General features: G+C 48.7%; 1 pseudogene; it reads left to right on the top strand.

Annotated features, from left to right (window-relative positions):
* The first annotated feature begins 1,106 nt into the window (after positions 1-1,106).
* LOC115464878 lies at positions 1,107-26,665 on the top strand (annotated as a pseudogene).

Here is a 26,665-nt window from a genome sequence, read left to right on the forward strand (position 1 = left end):
TACCCTACCTCCGATTCCATGACTCTGCAATTTCTTCAGGAGTCTTTCGTGCGGCACTTTGTCAAACGCCTTCTGAAAATCCAGATATACAATATCAACCGGCTCCCCATTGTCCACATGTTTGCTTACCCCCTCAAAAAAATGCATTAGATTGGTGAGGCAAGACTTCCCTTCACTAAATCCGTGCTGACTTTGTCTCATCAGTCCATGTTTTTGTATATGCTCTGCAATTTTATTCTTGCCCGGCACCGACGTCAGACTCACCGGTCTATAATTTCCCGGATCTCCTCTGGAACCCTTCTTAAAAATCGGAGTAACATTGGCTACCCTCCAGTCTTCCGGTACTACACTCGATTTTAGGGACAGATTGCATATTTCTAACAGTAGCTCCACTGTGTACATCTGTATGCTGCACAAGCTGGCATGTTTTTTTTTTGTTACATTTGTACCGCTGTATTTTCCCACTCATAGCAGGTTCAATGCAGCTTACATATTATATACAGGCACTGATTTGTACCTGGGGCAACGGAGGGTTAAGTGACTTGCCCAGAGTCACAAGGAGCTGCAGTGGGAATTGAACTCAGTTCCCCAGGACCAAAGTCCACCACGCTAACCGCTAGGCCACTCCTAGTGGGTTGAAAGTATAAGTGAGATTAAATAAAAATGCTACCAACAATAAAGAACGACAGAGGACAAGTACAAATCAAGGTATACACAAAGGGTAGCACATATGAGTTTAGATTGTAAGCTCCTTGAGCAGGGACCGTCCTCCTTTGTTACAGCGCTGCGTAACCCTAGTAGCGCTCTAGAAATGTTAAGCAGACTGGATGGACCGTGCAGGTCTTTTTCTGCCGTCATCTACTGTGTAAGTGGCTGCAGCAACTCATAAGTTTGTTTGTTTTGTGTGTACTGGGACGACGACGGCCGACTAGTGGAAACAGAGGCTGGGCTGACCTAATTGGCTTCAACGTGTTGACGTCATTCTGGTTCCTCTTTTCATCCACCCTCTTTGTTGGGTCGCTTAGTGTTTGATGTCATCAGCCTTGGCCCGAGTCCCCAGGCAGGAGTGGGAGGGGCAGAGCTTTGCAAGTCTGATTTTCAGTGGTTCTCCGCCTCCTTCTGCGAGTTCCTTTTCTTCCCCATCCTGCAGCCAGAGAAAGAATCCCCAATTCATCCTGCAAAGCAGCAAAAATCAGAGAGGAAAATGCCTGCAGAAGCTTCTGCTCAGGTAAGAGATTGGCCCCAGCTTTCTGCATTTTCGATACAAACACTGCTGCAGCTTTCTAACTTGGGACACTGCAGTCAGCCCTAAAAACACACTTTTTGGACTTTCTTGAGTGGAAGGGGAGGGATCTGGCTTCACAAAAGCATAACTTAAATCCGGGATTAGTTATGGATCTAGTGCTGTGCTTCATGCACAGGTTTTCCTAAATGCAGTAACGTTAGTCTCTGCTATAAAGTGATAGCGAAGTGTACAGACTCTTTTTACCTTCCTTGCACATTCTTTGTGGGATGCAGCACATGATTTTTCCACAAGTAACGCTGGCACAGTACCACATGTAAAACTTTAATATTGCTGTACATGGACAGATGAAGGGGTCCTTTTACTTAGGCAAACTAGGCCCGTTGAAGGGGCATGACTCGCACCCTAGATGTTTAAAGGAGGTATATTTGGGTTTCATACACAATCTTTTTATCAAAAGATGAGCATGGGCATGGTTAATACTAAAATCAGTAAAAGAATAAGGTAGCGCTGATATTTGACTATGTAAGATATGTTGATCCTGATATAATGTGTATTATTGAAACCAGGTTATTGCAGGAAGATATATTATTGTTGAAATTAATTGTGTCCTCCATCATATATAGCTTTTTCTCTGTCTAGACAGCGTGGAAGAGAATTAGGGATGTTCCCAATATGAACACATTTCACCAGTGTTGAAACAGCTGCATTGGCTGTCCATTGCACAGAAGATCAAGTTTAAGATTTTACTCTGGTATTTAAAGTTTTGAATAATTGTGTATCGGTTATTATCACTTAAAGTTTGAAGATTTATCAGCCATCTAGAAGATTAAGATCTGCAATGTTCCTTATTAGACTGGAGGGGTACTAATTGTCCATTTTCTGTGTAATTGGTCCAGAGCTATGGAATGCATTGCATTTTCAAATCGGAAAAAGGCAGAATATAGAAGTGTTTAAAAAGAGAGCAAAAACACTTATTTCAGCAAGTGTACGGAGAGGCTTGAAATGATAGCAGATATTGTTGATTTTTAATGTTTTTTTCCTTTAGGAGAGAAGAATTTTATTGCTGGATTGATATTAATAATTATGTTGTAACAATACTTGTTTTATAATGTTTTATGTTCTTTACGATTGTACTGATTATTTATTTATTGGGATTTATGTATGTCTTGGATGTTATCTGCCAAGAATATTAGATTGAACGGATTATAAATATTGAAATAAATATGCCCCTTAAAGGGCATATGCTGCAGACCTTGCCATTTTCCCAGTCCTTCATTTTTTTGTCTGGCATCCTGGAGGCATGAAATACAGCACTCTACTGAATTAGAAACACTTGAACAAAAGATGCTTTCAGGCAGTGCCAGCATTTTTATTTCACTCGTCCAGTTTTTGCAAGTGAATCTGTAGTAAACTCCAACATAAAAAGGGAATACAGATTCTGTAGTTGTGGATTACTTGAAGCCATTCCCTAATGAAACTGAACCATTTTGCTAATGATGCTATTGCCAGTAAATGTTTCACCTGTTGAATATGTTACCTGGGAAGATGCTGAGTGTGGTTTTGGTTTGTGTCTCAGGTGCCAGTAACCTTTGAGGACATCGCTGTCTATTTCTCCCAAGAGGAATGGGAGGATTTACAAGAACAACAGAGGGAACTTTACAAGGATGTGATGAAGGAGAATTATGAGACTCTCAGTTCACTGGGTAAGGGGGCATTTTTCCTGTTCTGATAGGAGGGTAATAAAGTGAGTGAGGAACTCATTGATTACAAGATGAGGCAGATCTTGAGTAAATTTACTGGGAGTTTGCCAGCTTCCGTGTTTTTTTTTTCTGTGTGCGAGAGAATAAGATGTAGAAACAGAGGTTTTTTAAAAAAAATTTTATGATTCTGTAAATTCAGGAGGTGGTGGGGTGTAGGGTGGAAGGTGGAGCGAGGAACGGTGAAGGAGTGGAGGATTAGCCTAAAGCAGTGTGAGCTGAGAACAAGGGAAGCCAGGGAAAGTCGCTTAAACCTCCATTACCTCAGGTACAAACTTAGGGCCCTGTTCACTAAACCACATTATAGGCGGGTTTTTAACGTGCTTTAACCATGTATGTGTGTTAACCGTGTATGTGCCTACACTATCCCTATAGGTGCCTACACAGCGCGCGTTCTAATTGTAGGCGCGTTAAAAACACTAACGTGCCTTAGTAAACAGGGCCCTTAGATTGTAAGATCTCCAGGGACAGGGAAATACCTAGTGTGCCTGAATGTATCTCACCTTGAGCTACATCTTAAAAAAAAAGATGTGAGCAAAATCCAGACGTGAAGGCTGGGGGATTAGTAGGAAGAGTGAAAAGGTAAAGGTGTATAGGGAGGAAGGAGCATGTGTGGTAGTGGCTAGGAGAAATATGAGGAACTTGGACAGGGGACATTAGACAGTGGAATGGGGTGAGTAGAAGACAGTACAGTGGGTAACACTAAGAAGAGTGCTAAGGGAGGGGTGAAAAGATATGGGAATGGGGTGCAGACAGCAAGAGCACAGAAGCGGGAAGAGATAAAAGGAGGAAGTAAGGAAGGCTACAGTTGGACAGTAAACAGCGTGGAGGTACACAGTTCCCTGTCTGCAAGATTGGGGGCAGGGCTTAGCTCCTAGTGTGTGCGGAAATTAAGGAGAGCCATATTTACAAATCCTAATAGAAAAATAGTACTGAGCATATGCAAAACCAATAGTCCTGAGAAATATAAACAGCCATCAGTGTTGTAAGGAGGTTGGAGGGTCTAAGCAGATCAGGAGGAGGTATGGGGCAAGACTACATTCCCCACAAGGCCCTGAGAGAAGGGATCGGGGGGGGGGGGGGGGGGGGGGGGGGGGGGGGTAGGTCCCAAAACCCGGTATGGCCCCCACGTGGAAGGGAGGGGGAAAAGGACTGGAAAGAGCAGCTGCTATGGCAGACGAGGGCCAGAAGGGGGAGCAGGGATGACAAAGCTCAGTTCCCTTGGGTTAGAAATCAGTACAAGATTCCTTCCACCTGGGAGGGGGAGGAGGTCTCCAACCCACAGCCTAGCAGAGAAGCAGAGTTAATGGAGTGCTTGGAGGAAGGAGAGGCTGGAGGGACCAGCACACCAGGTTTGGAGGAGCTGGTGGACTTGGACTGTAATTGTACTTTGAGGCAGAGTTGCAGGGACTGAAGGCAGTGGGTGGTCACAGGAGTCAATTAGCTGTGTTGTGGGCGGTGTACTGCCATTCTGCAACCACCCAAGCGGAAAGACTTTTAAAACTAAAACCCAGGCTGTTGAACTGGGGAGAACTTGGATTTAAAGGGAAGTTTTTTCTTGTTGCTTTGTTTTGGAAACTGAATGGGACTTTAACCCCCTTGAACCGAGATTTGTGGAGGAGGGGAAATAAACTGTTTGGAACTAAAAGCTGTGTTGTCTGGAAGGACGACGGTTGTGGACTGCTGAAGGGAGCCTACCACCCCCTGAAGGTTTGCTACCGGGATTACAGTGTACACAGCTTAGTCTCGGGTAATTTTATAAGTCTTTTTTTTGCATCTAAAACAGTGTTTTATGCACCGAAAGTGATGTTGCTTATCTGCAGTGGCACATTTAGGATGGGTGCATTGTGGCGTATGCACCCCCTGTCAGACCCGACCTCCCCCTCCTTAAACTCCTCTTGGCTTCAACCGGGCAGGAACAGCGGTTTCAGTCATAGACTGCCTGCTGCTTACTCTGGGACTTCCTCCCTGAACAGTCTCTCCCCTTCTGATGCAACTTCTTGTTTTGTGAAGGGCGGGATGGTTCAGGGAGGAAGTCCTGGAGCAGGCCACAGGCAGATTATGAGGGCCACTAACCCTGCCCAGGTAAAGACTGAGCTCAGAGGATTTTAAGGTGAAGGTGGGGGTGGGCTGTGGCAATGATAGCACAGGGGGGTGGGGAGACACAATTCCTGGATACTCTACTGCTTATCTGTAACAGATGTTTCCATTACGTAGCTTTCCACTCTTTCAGAACCTGTGGGATAGTTGTGTCCATCAATTAGAAGGTGGAGATAGAGAACTGAAAACTGAGCTGAGACATATCTTTCTTGGCTTCCAGTTCAGCTCCTCAGTATTTTCTGCCTCCAGCAGGTGGATGGACACACTTTTCAGCTTCTGGTTCTGAGTGATTAGCTCCTGGTTCAGTTGGTGAACTGGTCCCCAGTTGAGCTTTGCGGCTGGCTTAAGTCTGCAGAGTCATATCTAGAGGTCTTCAAATCCCTGTCTCTGGTGCCCCACAAATTTAATTCTTCCCTTCCTTCACCTATTTCCTGTGGAGTTCTCCTTTTCCAGCAGAACCTTAAATGAAAAAAAAAAAAAAAAGGAGACGTTAAAAGCTTTGCTGAAGGGCATTGGGTCAGTCCTGAGCCTTTCTTTTCTGTGGTAAGACTTGTGGAGACTGTGAGCTTGGGAGGAGCAGCTGGCAGTGGTAAGTCCAACTAAAGTTTGACTCTGAACCACTTGAACAGCCGCAAGTTCTGCTTGGTGCAGGGGAGGATCCTGACTTACTGTTTGGGACATGTGCTGTGCTGTTGACAGTCTGGGTGAATGGCGACTCCCATGGAGGCAGTTAAGCGGTTCCCTTTGGGGACCTGCTGGCCTGCGTCGGGGCATTGCAGTGCGTGCAAGACATGATTCCCGCAGGACAAGGAGGAAACGGTCAGTAGCAGTATCCAAATATGCGGGGGTCCTTGGACTCTCTGGCAGGGCCGATATACAGTTTGATGCAGGAGAGCGTAGGAACAGGCACCATTTTGTTGGGCCTGACTGGGAGTGCAGAACACAGCCACCATTTTACAATCTCGGGACCCAACAGAGCATTCAGGTGCCTTGGGATCTTTGTTTTCTCCAGAGTTTATATTGTTCTTACACCAGGCCTATATACTGAAGCAGGGACAATCTGAGTTGTTGCAAGGTGCTTCAGTTTCTCTCTCCGCAGCCCCTCTTTCTCCTAAGAGATTGTGTTTAGACCTCCAGGAGTGGGCAGAGGAGGCTGTCTCTGCTTCTCCTTTCTTATCTAATATGGTCTCAAGTCTATTCAGAGGAGCCATCAATGAAGGAGCCATTAGAGGAGGGAGATGATCCGAAATAACTGAGATTGTTTCATAAATAGGAGCTGAGTACTCTTATTTCTGAAGCATTGGCAGTGCTTTCCATTGAGCCTTCTGCTTCGGCGTCAGGAGTTCTTTCTTTGTCGATCGTGAGAAGGCGTAGAGGTCCTTCTAAGGCCTTCCTGATGCATCCAGACATTCAGGACTTGATTACCACAGAAGGGTCTCACCAGACGTGGGGCTGAGCGTGGGAAGTGCCATGGCTCACCTCTGCTTGTTAGTTCCAAAGGAGAAAGATAAATTGCAGCTTCCCAAGGTGGGCTTCCTGGTTACGGCAGTGACTAAGAAGACCACCTTGCTGGTGGAACGGGGCATTGTCCTAAATGACCTACAGGATAAGATGCTAGAAGGCTCACTGAAACAAGCCTTTGAAGTGGCCTCTTTGAGCCTTCAAGTGACAGTGTGCAGCTTGTTCATGGCAAGATCATGCCTGAAGTGACATCGGCATTCGGCAACATAAAATGGGCACCATAACGTCCAGCTGGAACTGGGGTTGGCCTACTTGACGGATGCAATATGTGACATATTATGGGTTATGGCCTGCAGTATGTCTATGTCACGTCGGCAACTCTGGTTGCAGCATTAGGCAGCTGACGCAGTGTCAAAGTCACATCCAGTTGAACTGCCTTTTTGAGGCAAGTGCCTATTTGGAGAAGATCTCAGTAATTTGGTGAAACAACTGGGGGAAGCTACGCCACGGCGGATGCCGGAGGATAAGCTGATAGCCTCTGGTGGTCTGTTTTCAGGGGCCTCTTGATTTCGAGACAGCAGATGGTACCAGCCTGGTTGTCCCGCTCTCAGGCACTCCAGTCTTCCTCCAGTCCTCCTCTCAGTCAGCTAGAGGCCCATTGCCTTCAGAACTTTGCAATGATGCAAAGCTGGTCCACTTTTCTCTTCCTCCAGTGTTAGGACGTCTTCAGGAGTTTTGGGAGGAGTGGACCAAAATCACGTCAGACCAGTAGGTTCTAGATATTCTTACAGAAGGTTACAAGTTGGAGTTCTCCTGCCCATTCGCTCCTCTCTTCTTGTAGTCTCCTTGCCAAAAAGGAACCAAGGAGGTCAAGGTTCAGGCCACCATTAATTCTTTGCTGGCGCTTATGGCCATTGTTTCAGTTTCCCAGGATGAAAAAGGGACAAGGCAGGTACTCCATCTACTACATTGTCCCAAAGAAGGAATGCACCTTTTGTTCAGCCTTAGATTTCAAAGTTTAAATCACTGCCTTCGAGTGTCCCACTTTCACATGGAGACACTAAGAGCAGTCATAGCCACAGTTTCAAGTGGGAGAATTTTTCACTGCCCTTGATCTCAAGGAGGCATACTTGCATATACCCATATGGCCGCCATATAGGAGGTTTCAACGTTTTGCAGTGCTGGGCCATCACTTCCAGTTCATGGCTTTGCCCTTCGGTCTCACCACAGCTCCAAGAATGTTTACCAAACTTTTGGTGGTGATGGCGGCCTTCCTTCAGCGCCAGGCAATAAGAGTTCACCCGTATCTCAACGACTGGTTCATTCATGTGTCGTCCTATTCAGACAACATGACGGCAACGGACAAAGTTGTCAGTCCTCTGCAGTTGTTGGGTTGGGTGATCAATTTTGAGAAGAGCAGACTAACTCCATTGCAGACACTGGAGTATCTGGGAGTGCAGGAGGTCAAAGCTGGTTCAACAGATTTCATCTTCTCAGGTAAGGCAGGCCCAGGATCTGGGATTACATCCAGGTTCTAGGGACATTGACGGCAACAGTGGAAGTGGTGCCATGGGCAAAGGGCTCGTATGCAGCTGTTACAGGAATCTCTTCTCAGTCACTGGACTCTGGTGTCACAGAAGTACAACCTTTATCTTCCTGGATGCTGGCTGCCAATGGAGTATGCAGTGATGGTTGTCACCCAGGAATTTAATTGTCGGAGGTCCTTTTCCAATAATACAATGGGAGGTGGTGTCAGCAAGTCTGATTAGGGAGCTCTTCACAAGTTCCATGTGGCACAGGGCACCTGGACAGAACAGGAGTTGCAGTGGTCGATAAATTGCTTGGAGCTCAGGACTGTGCATAATGCCTTATGCGACTTTGCTCCCTCTTTCGCGGGGGCCCCGGTCCGAGGTTTCTCTCACAATATGACAGTGGTGGCTTATATCAACAAGCAAAGCAGAACCTGCAGCCATCCAATGCGGTGCAGGTAGCCTCCCTCATGAGGTGGGCAGAGAAAAATCTTCTCTGCTTGTCGGCAGCTCACATCGCTGGGCCCTTGATTGTGGAGTCAGACTTTCTCAGCAGGCACTCCTTTTACCCAGGAGAATGGGTGCTACTAGCCAGAATTTTCAGCTGATAGTGGACAGATGGAGTTCTCTGCTTCTGGACTTGGTGGCAATGAAAAGGAATCCCAAAGTGTCCAAGTTTTTCAGCCATTGGAAAGAACCAAGCTCAGGGGGGATCAGTGCCCTACCGCAGCCCTAGCCAGAGACACATCTACTATATGTCTTCCCTCCTTGGCCCATGATAGGCCACATGTTTAAAATGATTGCATTGCACCAATTTCAAATAATTCTTGTAGCCCTGGATTGGCCGTGGTACGCGGACCTGATTCGACTGCTGGACAGGGGTCGTCTCTGTCTTCCCCAGGTACATGGCCTACTGAAGCAAAGTCCTGTGCTCATGGAGGATTCTAACCCCTTTGGTTTTACAGCTTGGCCATTGAAAGGGCTCAGTTGAGATGAAAAGTTATTCTGATTCGGTCATTGCTACCTTGCTTCAGGCTTGGAAGCACTACATCCATGGCATATGCAAGGGTGTGGAGGATGTTTGAGGACTTTTCTGCCTTTTCTGCTTGGATCACACACATCTAGTGTTTCTCTAGGCAGGTCTTCAGAAAGGATTGGCATTGAGTTCTTTAAAAGTTCAGGTTGTGGATTTGGCCTGTTTCCGGGGCTGACTACAGAAGACATCTCTTGCGGCTCATCCAGATATTGTTCGATTCTTGCAGGGAGTGGGCTACATCCTGTGACACTTCCAGCCTGCCTTTCATCTGCCATGTCCAGAGTGGAGCCTTAATTTAGTCCTTTGGGCTTTTTAGAAGCCTCCTTTTGAGCCACTCTGGAGGGCCTCCTTGAAAGATCTTACACTAAAGGTCAGTATTCTTGGTGGCTGTTGCATCAACACGTAGGGTTTTGAAGCTTCAGTCTCTCTCTTGTTGGGATCCCTTTATTCTCTTTTCAGAGGCGGGGGTCTCCCTGCACACAGTTCTTCCTTTCTTCTGAAAGTGTTATCAGCCTCTGTGGAGTTTCTGGCCATTCAAAGAGAGGACAAAGAGGCTCAGTATTCTTCCTTGAAGCTTCTCCATCTGTGTAGAGTCCTCATTAGGTATCTCAAAGTTGCGAATGAGTTTTGCAAATTGAACAGACTGTTTGTGCTTTTCGATAAACAGAGGCTTGGCTTCATGGCTTCCAAGCCCACATTTGCTAGATGTCTGAAGGAGACTATCATATCGGCTTATTTGCTTGCAGGGAAATAGGCACCTCAGGCCTTGCAGGCTCATTCTACTAGGTGTACAGCGATATCCTAGGCAAAGACTACTTTACTGTTTCTGGCGGATATTTGCAAGGCGGTGACATAGTCAATGCTGCATACCTTTGCCAAGCACTACAGGGTGGATGTTACGGCGTGCTTGGAAGCAATTTTGTGGTTTCAGCCCTTAGGGCAGCGGCGCCAGGATCCCTCTCTAAAGATTGCTTTTGAACATCCCACAGGTTCTGGAACACTGGGAAGCTATGTAATGGAAGGAGAAATTAGGTCTTATCTGATCATTTTCTTTCCATTAGATCTTCCTACTATTCTAGATGCAGACCTGAGGTTTCTGAGATGTTACTTGACCCATTACTTTGTACCGACTAAACAACTGTCTCCTTGCATGGTGCTTCCTGCATATCTCTTGTTCTGTACAAGTTATGCAGAGATGAGAGAGGTTGACACACGTTTTCTCATCTGGTTAGTGTTAGGTTAGTGAGTTGTTTGGTTGTTTGTTTATTGAGATTTATTAACCACTGTTATGAAGAGATTCACCCAAGGTGGTGTACAGTAGGTGCAGTTTAACATAAAGCTTACAATTTTGTTAACAGCCTAAGTATTTAAAAATGACCAAGTATAAACATAAATACAGTAAATGAGGTAAACTTGAAAACAACAAATTGAAACTAATAATAGGACCACCATGAAACAGGATCAAAATTATATACATTTAACAGCACTGAAATTCAAATAACAGAGATATAATACAATGTCAGCATAATACTAATGAAACACCTAACAAACACACGTTAGAACATTCAGATAACATAGTTAAGGTTGTTTAGTCTGAGTTTCTTCTTACTGCTTATCTACGTAAGTATTGAGGAGCTGGACTGGATGCTAAGAGAGAGATGTCTCAGTTCAGTTTTCAGTTCTCTACCTCCACCTGCTGGTTGATGGACACAACTGTCCCACAGGTTCTGGAATAGTGGGAAGGACTAATGGAAAGGGACATGGGACTTGATATACCGCCTTTCTGTGGTATTTTGCAACTACTTTCAAAGTGGTTTATGTATATACAAGTACTTATTTTGTACCTGGGGCAATGGAGGGTTAAGTGACTTGCCCACATGAAAGAAAATTATCAGGTAAGACCTAATTTCTCCTTTCTGGAGACGACAGGATTGATGTGGTGTACATCATTCCACAGCTCAAGGACGGAACTGTTCTCCCAGAGCTCCATGAATTTCCTATAGCCACATCCTCTCTCTGTCTTCTCCTGTAACATTCCCCCCTCCTGTTAAAATACACAGCAATGTACATCTTCATAATATGTCTTCTCCAGAAAATAGCCAGTAATATTGTGCCCTGATTGTGTTCTTATGCCAGGAACAGGCCCTCCAGATGTCACCCCTGATATTATATCCCACATTGAACGAGGAGAAGAGCCATACATCAGGGGTGAAACTGGATCAGAGGAAAGAGAAACTGGGAAAAGCATCTGCTCAGGTGAGTACAGTATAATAAGAGGAACTGGAGTAAAGCTGCAGAGATGAAGAGTGGAGTAAGCAGCATGGACTAGGATATACACTTTGTAGGAGCAATGTAGCCAAACTGCTACCCAGTTCTCCTGGGGATTTGGGAACATTTTGCCTGGAGATCTGTTGAGCGCATTCAGAGTTGTGTTGAAGATTGTGGCACCCAGAGGCAGGACCAGGGTATAAGGATTAGGGAGTGGGATCAACTTCCACCCTCCCCCCAAACACACACACACGGGAGATCAGAAAATGAGGCAATGTGGTGTAAGGCAGTGACACAGCATCAAAATCCCAATCCCCAAAAGTAGAGCCACTACTTGGCTATCATTCCACTGGGAGCAGACACTACGTCAGCATAGTATTTGGTGCCCCAGGCAATTGCCTCTGCCTCGGGGTTCTGCTTTTAGGCTTTAGCCGATAGATAATCACTTCCTGATGAAAGAATTAAAATAGATGTTTCTTCGATAAACAGTGGAAAAATGCCACTTCCCAAGTACTCTCACATCCCAATCCTAGCTTGTTTTGTATCCTGCACTCAGTTTTTGTATTTGTTCACGTCCGTAATAGCACCTGTGACATGAAAACACCAATAAACACTGATATTTTGCATGCTCAGCCCCTAATTAGCAGAAAAATAAATATCTAACTGTATCATTTAGAAACACCTAAGAATAGAAACACTAGCTATAACTAAATATATTCAAGTTAATATGCCACCTGCAAGCAAATCAAAACAACACTCGTTTCTCCCCCCCCCTAATCTAACTCATTAAAATGCCCTTGTTCAATTAGATTTACTGTTTGTTAACTGCAGGTGATCAATGCAGTTCAAAGCTCTCAGACATGGCATCCTCATTTCCACTATCCATGATGTATTGTAAGCCACTTTGAGCCTGCAAAGAGGTGGGAAAATGTGGGATACAAATGCAATAAAGAAATAAATCCCAAACCCTTTAGTCAATGGTGGAGGAGTGGCCTAGTGGTTAGGGTGGTGGACTTTGGTCCTGGGGAACTGAGGAACTGAGTTTGATTCCCACTTCAGGCACAGGCAGCTCCTTGTGACTCTGGGCAAGTCACTTAACCCTCCATTGCCCCATGTAAGCCGCATTGAGCCTGCCATGAGTGGGAAAGTGCGGGGTACAAATGTAACAAAAATAAAATAGATACTATTGGAGATTCTACATGGAACGTTGCTACTATTGGAGATTCTACATGGAATGTTGCTATTCCACTAGCAACATTCCATGTAGAAGGCTGCGCAGGCTTCTGCTTCTGTGAGTCTGACGTACGTGCAGGACGTCAGACTCACAGAAACAGAAGCCTGCGCGGCCACATTGGTGATCTGCAAGGGCCGACTTCTACATGGAATGTTGCTACTATTGGAGGTTTTACATGGAATGTTGCTATTCCACTAGCAACATTCCATGTAGAAGGCTGCGCAGGCTTCTGCTTCTGTGAGTCTGACGTACGTGCAGGACGTCAGACTCACAGAAACAGAAGCCTGTGCGGCCACATTGGTGATCTGCAAGGGCCGACTTCTACATGGAATGTTGCTATTCCACTAGCAACATTCCATGTAGAATCTCAAATAGTAGCAACAGTGGAGGAGTGGCCTACTGGTTAGGGTCTTGGACTTTGGTCCTGGGGAATTGAGGAACTGAGTTTGATTCCCACTTCAGGCACAGGCAGCTCCTTGTGACTCTGGGCAAGTCACTTAACCCTCCATTGCCCCATGTAAGCCGCATTGAGCCTGCCATGAGTGGGAAAGCGCGGGGTACAAATGTAATAAAATAGATACTATTGGAGGTTTTACATGGAATGTTGCTATTCCACTAGCAACATTCCATGTAGAAGGGTGCGCAGGCTTCTGTTTCTGTGAGTCTGACTCACAGAAGCAGAAGCCTGCGCGGCCAAATTGGTGATCTGCAAGGGCCGACTTCTACATGGAATGTTGCTAGTGGAATAGCAACATTCCATGTAGAATCTCAAATAGTAGCAACAGTGGAGGAGTGGCCTAGTGGTTAGGGTGGTGGACTTTGGTCCTGAGGAACTGAGTTCGATTCCCACTTCAGGCACAGGCAGCTCCTTGTGACTCTGGCCAAGTCACTTAACCCTCCATTGCCCCATGTAAGCCGCATTGAGCCTGCCATGAGTGGGAAAGCGCGGGGTACAAATGTAATAAAATAGATACTATTGGAGGTTTTACATGGAATGTTGCTATTCCACTAGCAACATTCCATGTAGAAGGGTGCGCAGGCTTCTGTTTCTGTGAGTCTGACTCACAGAAGCAGAAGCCTGCGCGGCCAAATTGGTGATCTGCAAGGGCCGACTTCTACATGGAATGTTGCTAGTGGAATAGCAACATTCCATGTAGAATCTCAAATAGTAGCAACAGTGGAGGAGTGGCCCACTGGTTAGGGTGGTGGACTTTGGTCCTGAGGAACTGAGTTCAGTTCCCACTTCAGGCACAGGCAGCTCCTTGTGACTCTGGGCAAGTCACTTAACCCTCTATTGCCCCATGTAAGCCGCAGTGAGCCTGCCATGAGTGGGAAAGCGCGGGGTACAAATGTAACAAAAAGAAAAAAATAAAATAAATATGATCAATAGAATGAAGAAAGCAAAACAGTAAACTTCCTTTTCTCTTCTCCCCCCCCCCCCCCCCTCCCCGTAGCAACAGTTAGCATTTGTACTAATGAACCCCAGTACTTTATTATTTATCTATTAGGATTTATTTACTGCCTTTTTGAAGGAATTCACTCAAGGCTGTGTACAGCAAGAATAAGTGAAATATAAGCAATAGACAATTACAGTAGTAAAAATATTCAAACAACAATACGACAAAGTATGGTATAGTATGCTACATTACAATGTCAACACAGTACACAATAAGACATTTTAGTAGACAGCATAGGGTGGATGGAACATATGGAGCATCCCACATTATCCCCAAAATAGTCTTGAGTTCTTTCTTTCTACAATCAAAGTGGTTTACATACAGGTACTTATTTGTACCTGGGGTAATGGAGGGTTAAGTGACTTCCCCAGAGTCATGAGGAGCTGCAGTGGGAATTGAACCCAGTTCCCCAGGATCAAAGTCCACTGCGTTAACCACTAGGCTACTCTCTGCCCTCCTCCTCTTCCATCCACAACCTTCTCCAGCCCTTGACCCCCAGTGATTCCTGAGGCTAAGGAGGAAGAATGTGTGTGTGAGAGAGAATATTTATCTATTGAGATTTATTAACCGTCTTTATGAAGAGATTCATCCAAGGCGGTGTACAGCAGATACAGTTTAACATAAAACTTACAATTTTGTTAACATAGTAACATGGTAAATGACGGCAGAAAAAGACCTGCACGGTCCATCCAGTCTGCCCAACAAGATAAACTCATATGTGCTACTTTTTGTGTATACCTTACCTTGATTTGTACCTGTCGTGTACGTCTGCCCAGCACTATCCCCGCCTCCCAACCACCAGCCCCTCCTCCCACCACCGGCTCTGGCACAGACCGTATAAGTCTGCCCAGCACTAACCCCGCCTCCCAACCACCAGTCCCGCCTCCCAACCACCAGCCCCTCTTCCCACCACCGGCTCTGGCACAGACCGTATAAGTCTGCCCAGCACTATCCCCGCCTCCCAACCACCAGTCCCACCTCCCACCACCGGCTCTGGCACAGACCGTATAAGTCTGCCCAGCACTATCCCTGCCTCCCAACCACCAGTCCCGCCTCCCAACCACCAGCCCCTCCTCCCACCACCGGCTCTGGCACAGACCGTATAAGTCTGCACAACACTGTCCCAGCCTCCCAACCACCAGCCCCTCCTCCCACCACCGGCTCTCGCACAGACCGTATAAGTCTGCCCAGCTCTATCCCCGCCTCCCAACCACCAGCCCCTCCTCCCACCACCGGCTTTGGCACAGACCGTATAAGTCTGCCCAGCTGTATCCCCGCCTCCCAACCACCAGTCCCGCCTCCCAACCATCAGCCCCTCCTCCCACCACCGGCTCTGGCACAGACCGTATAAGTCTGCCCAGCACTATCCCCGCCTCCCAACCACCAGCCCCTCCTCCCACCACCGGCTCTGGCACAGACCGTATAAGTCTGCCCAGCACTATCCCCACCTCCCAACCACCAGTCCCGCCTCCAACCACCAGCCCCTTTTCTCATCACCGGCTCTGGCACAGACCGTATAAGTCTGCCCAGCACTATCCCCACCTCCCAACCACCAGCCCCTCCTCCCACCACCGGCTCTGGCACAGACCGTATAAGTCTGCCCAGCACTATCCCCACCTCCCAACCACCAGTCCCGCCTCCAACCACCAGCCCCTCTTCCCACCACCGGCTCTGGCACAGACCGTATAAGTCTGCCCAGCACTATCCCCGCCTTCCAACCACCAGCCCCTCCTCCCACCACCGGCTCTGCACAGACCGTATAAGTCTGCCCAGCACTTTCCCCGCCTCCCAACCACCAGTCCCACCTCCCACCACCGGCTCTGGCACAGACTGTATAAGTCTGCCCAGCACTATCCCCGCCTCCCAACCACCAGCCCCTCCTCCCACCACTGGCTCTGCACAGACCGTATAAGTCTGCCCAGCACTATCCCCGCCTCCCAACCATCAGCCCCTCCTCCCACCACCGGCTGTGGCACAGACCGTATAAGTCTGCCCAGCACTATCCCCACCTCCCAACCACCAGTCCCGCCTCCAACCACCAGCCCCTTTTCTCATCACCGGCTCTGGCACAGACCGTATAAGTCTGCCCAGCACTATCCCCGCCTCCCAACCACCAGCCCCTCCTCCCACCACCGGCTCTGGCACAGACCGTATAAGTCTGCCCAGCACTATCCCCACCTCCAAACCACCAGTCCCGCCTCCAACCACCAGCCCCTCTTCCCACCACCGGCTCTGGCACAGACCGTATAAGTCTGCCCAGCACTATATCCGCCTTCCAACCACCAGCCCCTCCTCCCACCACCGGCTCTGGCACAGACCGTATAAGTCTGCCCAGCACTATCCCCGCCTTCCAACCACCAGCCCCTCCTCCCACCACCGGCTCTGCACAGACCGTATAAGTCTGCCCAGCACTATCCCCGCCTCCCAACCACCAGTCCCACCTCCCACCACCGGCTCTGGCACAGACCGTATAAGTCTGCACAACACTGTCCCAGCCTCCCAACCACCAGCCCCTCCTCCCACCACCGGCTCTCGCACAGACCGTATAAGTCTGCCCAGCTCTATCCCCGCCTCCCAACCACCAGCCCCTCCTCCCACCACCGGCTTTGGCACAGACCGTATAAGTCTGCCCAGCTGTATCCCCGCCTCCCAACCACCAGTCCCGCCTCCCAACCATCAGCCCCTCCTCCCACCACCGGCTCTGGCACAGACCGTATAAGTCTGCCCAGCACTATCCCCACCTCCAAACCACCAGTCCCGCCTCCAACCACCAGCCCCTCTTCCCACCACCGGCTCTGGCACAGACCGTATAAGTCTGCCCAGCACTATCCCCGCCTTCCAACCACCAGCCCCTCCTCCCACCACCGGCTCTGCACAGACCGTATAAGTCTGCCCAGCACTATCCCCGCCTCCCAACCACCAGTCCCACCTCCCACCACCGGCTCTGGCACAGACCGTATAAGTCTGCACAACACTGTCCCAGCCTCCCAACCACCAGCCCCTCCTCCCACCACCGGCTCTCGCACAGACCGTATAAGTCTGCCCAGCTCTATCCCCGCCTCCCAACCACCAGCCCCTCCTCCCACCACCGGCTTTGGCACAGACCGTATAAGTCTGCCCAGCTGTATCCCCGCCTCCCAACCACCAGTCCCGCCTCCCAACCATCAGCCCCTCCTCCCACCACCGGCTCTGGCACAGACCGTATAAGTCTGCCCAGCACTATCCCCGCCTCCCAACCACCAGTCCCACCTCCCACCACCGGCTCTGGCACAGACTGTATAAGTCTGCCCAGCACTATCCCCGCCTCCCAACCACCAGCCCCTCCTCCCACCACTGGCTCTGCACAGACCGTATAAGTCTGCCCAGCACTATCCCCGCCTCCCAACCATCAGCCCCTCCTCCCACCACCGGCTCTGGCACAGACCGTATAAGTCTGCCCAGCACTATCCCCACCTCCCAACCACCAGTCCCGCCTCCAACCACCAGCCCCTTTTCTCATCACCGGCTCTGGCACAGACCGTATAAGTCTGCCCAGCACTATCCCCGCCTCCCAACCACCAGCCCCTCCTCCCACCACCGGCTCTGGCACAGACCGTATAAGTCTGCCCAGCACTATCCCCACCTCCCAACCACCAGTCCCGCCTCCAACCACCAGCCCCTCTTCCCACCACCGGCTCTGGCACAGACCGTATAAGTCTGCCCAGCACTATCCCCGCCTTCCAACCACCAGCCCCTCCTCCCACCACCGGCTCTGCACAGACCGTATAAGTCTGCCCAGCACTATCCCCGCCTCCCAACCACCAGTCCCACCTCCCACCACCGGCTCTGGCACAGACTGTATAAGTCTGCCCAGCACTATCCCCGCCTCCCAACCACCAGCCCCTCCTCCCACCACTGGCTCTGCACAGACCGTATAAGTCTGCCCAGCACTATCCCCGCCTCCCAACCACCAGTCCCGCCTCCCACCACCGGCTCTGCACAGACCGTTTAAGTCTGCCCAGCACTATCCCCGCCTCCCAACCACCAGCCCCTCCTCCCACCACCGGCTCTGCACAGACCGTATAAGTCTGCCCAGCACTATTCCCGCCTCCCACCACCGGCTCTGCACAGACTGTATAAGTCTGCCCAGCACTATCCCCGCCTCCCAACCACCAGCTCCTCCTCCCACCACCGGCTCTGCACAGACCGTATAAGTCTGCCCAGCACTATCCCCGCCTCCCGCCACCGGCTCTGCCACCCAATCTCGGCTAAGCTCCTTAGGATCCATTCCTTCTGAACAGGATTCCTTTATGTTTGTCCCACGCGTGTTTGAATTCTGTTACCGTTTTCATTTCCACCACCTCCTGCGGGAGGGCATTCCAAGCATCCACTTCTCTCTCTGTGTTAACAGCGTAACAATAGTAAAATAACCAAGAATAAACATAAATACAATAATGAGGTAAACTTGAAAAAAGTAGATTGAAACCTAATAATAGAACAACCGTGAAACAGTATCAAAAATATACACATTTAACAGTAATGGAATTCAAATACCAGAGGTATAATACAATGTTAGTATAATACTGATGATACACCTACTAAATATGCATTAGAACAGTGATGGCGAACCTATGGCACGCTCTGTTGGCACGCGCGCCCAGTCGCCAGGGCCGCCGAGAGGGGGGACAGTCGCAGTTAGCCTCGCGATTTGCTCTCCTCCTATGCGTGCGTGCGGCACGTGCCGCATGGGTGGGCGGTGTGGCTAGTGGCGCCAGCCTATGCTGTGCTGCAGGGGGCGGGGCTAGTGCCTGCTGCTCCTCCTCCGGCCAGGTTGCGTCATGGGTCAGGAAGGATGTGGAGTAGAGTCCGTTCGCCAGGAGGCTCTGAATCATTCGTCAGATCTGGGAACGTCGATTGTTCCGGATCCCCAAGCAACAGTAGAGGGTTCATCTCTACCTGCGGGAGAGCCGAGTACCGCGGAAAGTGAGCAGGAGGTGGTTTCTTCAGCTCAGGAGCAGGTATCTTCTCCACAATGTCTTTCTTTTCTTTTTGCTAAGCCATCTGAAGTGACCAAAACAGCACTTACATAGCCATAACACTCTGAGGGAGGGAGAGGGGACCCTGTGGAACTCGGATGGAGGGGGGGATCCTGTGGAACTGGGAGGGAGGGGGGACCCTGGAACTTGGAGGGGGGACGAGGGGGCGGGGGAATGGCACTTTGCGATAAATAATTAGATTTTGGGAGGATCGCCATCACTGCATTAGAACATTCAACTAACATAGATGTGATGCTAAAGATTTTCTACAATACGGCTTACTATACAGCTGAGGGACCAAGAGCAGATATATGGTGGGAACAAGATGGGTGGTACAGAGTCAGTTGGGATAATTTGATGGTTGGCTACACTCAAGGCAATTTCTTTGTATAGTTAAGCAAGAGATAAGGAACTGATCTAAGTGTGTGTAGCAAGCTAGTCCAGGTGCAGAATGAGTGTATTAAAGGCTTGGGAGAAGAGCCAGGCTTTCACCTGCTTCCTGAAGTACAGGTAGCCTCAAGTTATATGTAGCCCCTCTGGGAGTAAATTCCAGATCGTGGGGGCTACTCCTGAGAAGGCTCGCTGGCAGGTATCACATTGTACAAATTCTTTTGACATGGGTACAGATAGTGATGATACCTTAGAGGTCTTAAAGGTGAGTAAAAGGCTAACTTATTCTTTAAGTACTCAGGCCCATTTTGTCCGAGGACCTTGAAAATCAAACATAGGGCCCTGTTTACTAAGCCGAGCTGTAGGCGTGCTAACTTTTTAGTGCACTGTAATGATAGAGACACCCATTATATTTCTACGGGTGTTTCTAGGGTTAGCACGCACTAAAAGTTTGCACACCTACAGTGTGGCTTAGTAAACAGGGCCTATAGTTTTAAATGTAACCCTGTAAGGTACTGGTAGCCAGTGTAGCTTTTGCAGGAAGGGTGTAACGTGGTCACGCCACTTGCAGCCTTCTTTCAGTCGTGCTACAGTATTCTGAATTATTTGGAGCTGATACCAACTCTTTTTGGTTTGGCCAGTGTACAAGGCATTACAGTAGTCTAGTCGTGATGTTATCATGGCATGGACCACTGGGGTCAGACTCGTCTTTTCAGTATGTGGCGAGAGATTTCTTAGCTGCCGTAGGTGATGGAGACAATTTTTAAAGGTTGAGTGAGTGAGTGATGAGTCTAGCAGTATCCCAAGGTTCCTGACCTTTGATTTTTAGGGGAAGTTCATACTTCCCAAAAGGTATTTTGAAGTCAAGTATTTGTCCACTTGTGTTTGGTACCCAAAGAATCTCTGTTGTATTTGGGTTGAGGCAAAATTTGTTGTTGTTTGCCGATTCCTGAGTTGCAGTTAGGCAGGCAGTCAGTCTACTCAGAGCTCTGGGTAGATCTGGTTCAATGAGTAGGAGTAATTGCACATCATCAGCATAGGTGTAGAATTTGTGGGGGTTACTTGAAGAGTGACTGTGCACACCCAGCCCTGCTCTTGTCCATTTGCATAGTTCACATCTGTCCCTAAATTGCTCCCAGCACTTACGCCATGGTTCCATTTCCTTTTTGCCTTCAAATTAAGCCTTGCATAACATGAAGAGGAAAGGTTGAGGAAAAAGAAGAAAGGAAAACCCAGAGCTTTGGTGCTCCTAGCTAGCTAAAGAAATGAGGATGCCTCAGGAGGGGATGGGTGGTAACCCGCATGGGGTGACAGCTACAATCCTAAACACCCTGTTGGACAGAGGGGCTGGGCCATTTTGGTCTTTATCTGCCCTCAGTTACTATGTTACTAGGTCAGAGCTTCCAAGTTAACCCAGTTCCAGGAGGGAGATTTGAGGCCAGTCCTGGATATCTGACAGTCCCCTAACACATCTGGATGGAACTTGCGACACCGATTTCAATAGGTAGAATCAGGGGCTAGAAATACCACAGTATTTTGGAATGCAAGTTCAGTCCTCCCAGAACTGAATAACTTGGCAACTCTGCTATGTTAGAAGCAGCCAGAAAGAGAACGGAAGAAACACAGTGATTAGACTCTAATCATTAGAGTGCACCATGGGAGGAAAAGGGAGATCAAGAAAAGCCTGCATGCTTAGCTGGAAGGAAATGAGGGATCATGACTGTAAGTGAGCTTTAAAATAATGACAAGGATTTTGTATCTCTGAAGCAGAGGTTTTCTTTATTAGGAAGGTGGCTAACAGAAGACAGACACAGAGAACACAGAACTTAGGCGTCTTTTACTAAGGTGCGCCGAAAAATGGCCTGTGCTGTTGTAGGTGTGTGTATTGGACGCGTTCAGGTCCATCTTTCACAAGCAGATGATCAAAAGCCCCGCGCTGTTCCAAACAGCACACTACAATAGCACTGGAACAGCGCGGGGCTTTACCGTACCGATGATCGGAGATAATTGCATGCAAATTTAAGCACACAATTATCTCTGATCATGGGGTAGAACTGCGGGAGAATTATGCCTGAGCATGTGCTCAGCACAATCCTCCCGCACTTGTTTGACAGGTCTGGGCTGTCAAAAGCCCAAACCTGTCAAACATAGGGGCTGGAGGTCCATGGGACCACCAGGCCCCAACTACCCCTGCCCCGAGCAACGGGGACTGAAGGTCCGGCGGACCTCCAGTCCCCCCCGACAATTCCCCCAGGCCCCCATTCCCCCCAACAGCAAACCTGCTAGCGACGGGGCTGGAGGTCCGGCGGACCTCCGGTCCCCCCGAAGATCCCACCCCCCAGGTTCAGGGAGGGCCCAGCGACAGGGGGGCTGGAGATCCGCTGGACCTCCGGTTCCCCCCCCCCCCCAACTCCCAGCAAAAGGTCCCTGGTGGCCTAGTGGCGACCAACCAAATTCCCCCCCCCCCCCCCCCCAGGTTCAGGGAGGTCTGGAGATCCGGTGGGTCTCCAGCCCCCCTAGTCCCCCAGCAAGGAGTCCACCAGTCCCCCCTACCTTGTGTGTTGGATGAGTTTCTCCCTTATATGGTGTATAGCCCCAGGATATGCTGGGCAGGGCTGGGCGCCACCATTTTGCAGCATCGCCGGAAGAGGAGGGAGGCAGGCTACCCTCTCTCCTCCAACTCAGTGTAGGGGGGGACTGGTGGACCCCTTGCTGGGGGACTAGGGGGAGGCTGGAGACTCACCGGATCTCCAGCCCTCCCTGAACCTGGGGGGGGGGGGGAATCGGTTGGTTGCCACTAGGCCACCAGGGACCTTTTGCTGGTGGAGTTAGGGGGGGCTGGAGACCCACCGGATCTCCAGCCTTCCCTGAACCTGGGGGGGGACCGGAGGTCCGCCGCACTTACAGCCCCCTGTCGCTGGCAGGTTTGCTGTTGGGGGGAATGGGGGCCTGCCAGCATGCAAATGCAAGCTGGACAGGGCTCACCATTCCTCCCCAATGATCTGCAAACCCTAACACCAGCTCGGAGCGTGGCCAGCGACCCAATCTTTGGCGCACTGGCCGCTGATCATTGGGGATGAATATGTTTAGCATGCATTTGCATGCTAGTTGCGTTCAGGGCCCTCGATCGCGTTGTTTCACGCACTCGAGGGCTCTGATCATGGGGCATTAGCAAACGTCGGCGCTAGTATGGCGCTAACAGCCTCTGATCATCCTCTTTGTCAGTGCACCTGCAAAAAAAGGCCTTTTTTGGCCGAAAATGGACGTGCAGGAAAATAAAAATTGGCGCACGTCCATTTTGGACCTGAGACCTTACCGCCACCCATTGACTTAGCGATAAGGTCTCAAGCGGTGGATAATAAAAAATATTTTCTGCCGCACGTATCGTACCCACGTAAAAAATGGAATTACCGCCCGGGGCACGCGGTAGCTGGGCAGTAGTTCCAAATTGACACACGTAGGCGCCTAACAAGGGCCCCTTAGAGCACTGAGTGGCACTACAATTCCTTCTTCTGCTTTATTTTCTTTGACCCTAAAGCAGGAGAGAAAACAAATTCCTTCTGTCATACTTATCACTTCTCTCAGGTACACTGACTACTCCTTGCTGCTACCCAACAAGCCTATTTCCAATTATATTTCCTTGGAATGCTTTCTCACTGAACCTTTGAGTTCCTTGGGAGCTCATTTTCGATAGAGAACAACATCTAAAAAGTGGCATAAAGCAGCATTTGGACATCTTTCAATATTTTCAAAACCAATTTTTAGACTGTTTTCTGACTTATAAAATTGTTATTAAGCAACGAGATAACACAACTGTGCTTTACCATGAATTTCCAATATCATACAACTTATAACATAGTATGTCTCCAAGTGATTTCAGATCATTTTCTCCCCTCCTCCCCTATCCCGTCCCCATTTCCCTCAGGATGACGTGTTGTTCTCTTCCCCTCTACTTCCCTCCAAAACTGCCTTTAACCGCACCCATTATTGTCCCTCCGGGTTATATCTACCCTTCCTTTTATCTGTTAATTTTTCAAGCTCCATGACACTTCTGAGCTTCACCTTCCAGTCACACATGTTGGGTCCCACGCTACTTTTCCAATGCTGAGCTATAACTGTTTTCGCTGCAGCAAGGCCTATGCGTTTAACTCTTTGATGCCATTTCTTCCCCCTTTGATTCCCCCATCCCAGCAGGCACAACTTAGGCTCGTGTGGGAAGGAGGTCTCCAGAGCTAGAGTTAATGCAGCCACAATCTCTCTCCAATACCCCTGCAACATTGTACACTCCCACCATATATGATAAAAAGTGCCTGGTTCTTGGCCACATCTCTGAGGCCTCTGGGTAAATTTTCTTGACTCTATCTGGGGTATAGTACCATCTACTCAATATTTTATATGCATTCTCTTTTATTAGCACACATATTTAAGCTTTTTTTTACCTCCATGCACACTCTCCTCCATTCAGCCGGACTCACTATCTGTGTTTTAGACTGTTTTCTATGAAGTCCGTCAGTGCGTTCAAAACACAAGGGGGCAAGTTGGGGGTGTGTTAAGGGCAGGATTTGGCCGTTCCTAAGACTTGGATGTTTTACAGCCATAATGGAAAAAAACCCCCAAACCATCCAGGACTAAAACTAAGACGTTTTGAGCTACACCTGTTTTTATCATGAATAAGGCCCAAAGGGGTGCCCTAAATGACCAGATTTCCACTGGAGGGAATCAGGGGTGACCCCCTCCCCCAATACGTCACCAGTAGTCACTGACCCCCTCCAACTGCCCAAAATTGTGAATAAAAACATGACTTCCCAGCCTCTAGGACAGCCTCAGATGTTTGAGCCAGGTCTATTAGAGCAGCATGCAGGTCCCTGGAGTAGTGTCGTGGTCAGTGCAGTGCACCATGGCTTGGGGGGACTCAGATCCCTATCTCTCTCTACCTGTCACATTTGTGGTGGAAAATGTGAGCCCTCGCAGAACTCACTAGAAACCCACTGTACCCACATATAGGTGTCCCCTTCACTCATAAGGGCCTCTGTATTGGTGTACAGTTGGGGGTAGTGGGTTTTGGGGGGCTCTGCAGACAAAATAAGGGAGCAACGGAGAGAAGTGTATCTGGGAGCATGTTTTTGAAGTCCACTGCAGTGCCCCCTAGGGTGCCCCATTTATCTCCTGGGATGTCTGGGGGACCACTCTACTAAAAATGCTGGCTCCTCCTACATCCCAGTGGCTTGATTTTGTGCGTTTTGCACTTGGACATTTTTTTTTTACTGGACCAAAAAAACAAAACGTCCAAAACAGTATTTTTGAAAAAAAAAATGGACGTTTTTCTTCTTTGAATATGACCTTCTTTTCTATTCAGATTTTAGACTTTTTTTTGCAAAACATCCAAGGTCAGACTTGGACATCATATCGAAAATGCCCCTCTTGGTATCCTGAAATCCACATTCATAGGATGCCTTCTGTTGAAGGAAGTAGTTTAAAGGTAGTTTGAAAAGTATACAGTCTTGATTTTCACTTGGTTTGTATTTTCCTATTTTTTAAACACATTTGTAAAGATAGCAGTGAAATAAAAAGATTATGTTGAATATTTACAAATCTCTTTCATGTATTTGATGGCAGTTATCCAAACAAATGTCCATTTGGGTATTTTGTCCTTTTTTATTTTCTATCGTTATCTAGTGAGCAAAGAGTCTTGGATTACGAGTGAGTCCAATGTGGATGACAAACATCGTGAGGCCTGTACCAAGAGCCCGGCACCACCCCAGATGACTTTGGTGGGGAGGTGTGACGATGCGTCTGATGCAGCGGACGAAGCCGATCCACCCTCTCCATCTAAAGGGAGCCCTGGCAGACTTTCAGACATTGGTAAACCTCATGATGTCCTGGTGGAAGAGGGACCACTTCTATGCGTCGAAGGGGAGAAAGTCTCCCAAGATGATGATGAGTTAACAGAGATTTCCTTCTCGTGTATTGAATGTGGGAAGGCGTTCCCCAAGATCAACAGTCTCATAAGGCACAAGAAGATGCACCAGAGCGAAGGCACGTTTCTGTGCATTGAGTGTGGGAAGAGTTTCAGCCAGAAGTGTTATCTGACGAAGCACCAGATCATTCACAGGGGGGAGAGACCCTTCCCTTGTGCTGAATGTGGTAAAAGCTTCAGTCAAAAGACGGATCTCACTATCCATCAGAGGTTTCACACAGGTGAGAGACCATTTCCCTGCGCCGATTGTGGGAAAAGCTTCAGTCAGAGGAAACAGCTCATCAAGCATCAGCGAATCCACACGGGAGAAAAACCCTTTTCTTGTAACAAGTGTGAGAAAAGCTTTAGTCAAGGGGTCCATCTCGTAATTCACCAGAGAAGTCACACTGGGGAAAGACCATTTTCCTGTGCGGAGTGTGGGAAATGGTTTAGTCAGACAACACATCTTAAGCTGCATCAGAAGATTCACACTGGGGAGGGGCTGTTCTTTTGCACCGAGTGCGGTAAAAGCTTTGCCCAGAAGACCAATCTCACGATCCACCAGCGCGTACATAGCGGCAATAGGCCCTTCGTGTGTACTGAATGTGGAAAAAGTTTCATCCACAACAAACATCTGGTGAAACACCAGCGAGTGCACACACGGGAGAGACTGTACTAATGTGCTGACTGTGGGAAGACCTTTAGCGAGAAGTCCCATCTCACTATACACCACCGGAGCCACACAGGAGAGAAACCATTCACCTGTGCTGAATGTGGGAAAAGCTTCAGTCAGACATCGCATCTGAAAAGTTACCAGAAAACTCACACTGTGGAGGGGCTGTTCATCTCTACAGAATGTGGCAAGAGCTTCAACCACACGTCACACCTAAAGGGCTTCCAGGGCAGCTGTGCAGGAGATAGACTGCTAATGTGTAACGAATATGCAGATAGCTTTGGCCAGGTGTGGCGTTTGGAGGAAGCAGGTGGTAGCCCACAGGGTCCCAGTATAGATGAAAAGAAACACAGTTCTGAACCATTAGCCAAGACGGAGGAATCTTCTTGATGTATAGAGTTTTAGATCTACAGAAGGCCAGTGTTTCTCGGTGTTATTTGGAGGGGAACCATGACAGCACACACTCTGGGTAGACTGCATAAAACGTGGGCCAGGTGAGAGACAGCTTATAGCTGAGAGTGTAGACAGGAGTAGCAGCAAATC

Source organism: Microcaecilia unicolor, chromosome 1 (genome assembly GCF_901765095.1).
Source record: "Microcaecilia unicolor chromosome 1, aMicUni1.1, whole genome shotgun sequence".
NCBI lineage: Eukaryota > Metazoa > Chordata > Amphibia > Gymnophiona > Siphonopidae > Microcaecilia > Microcaecilia unicolor.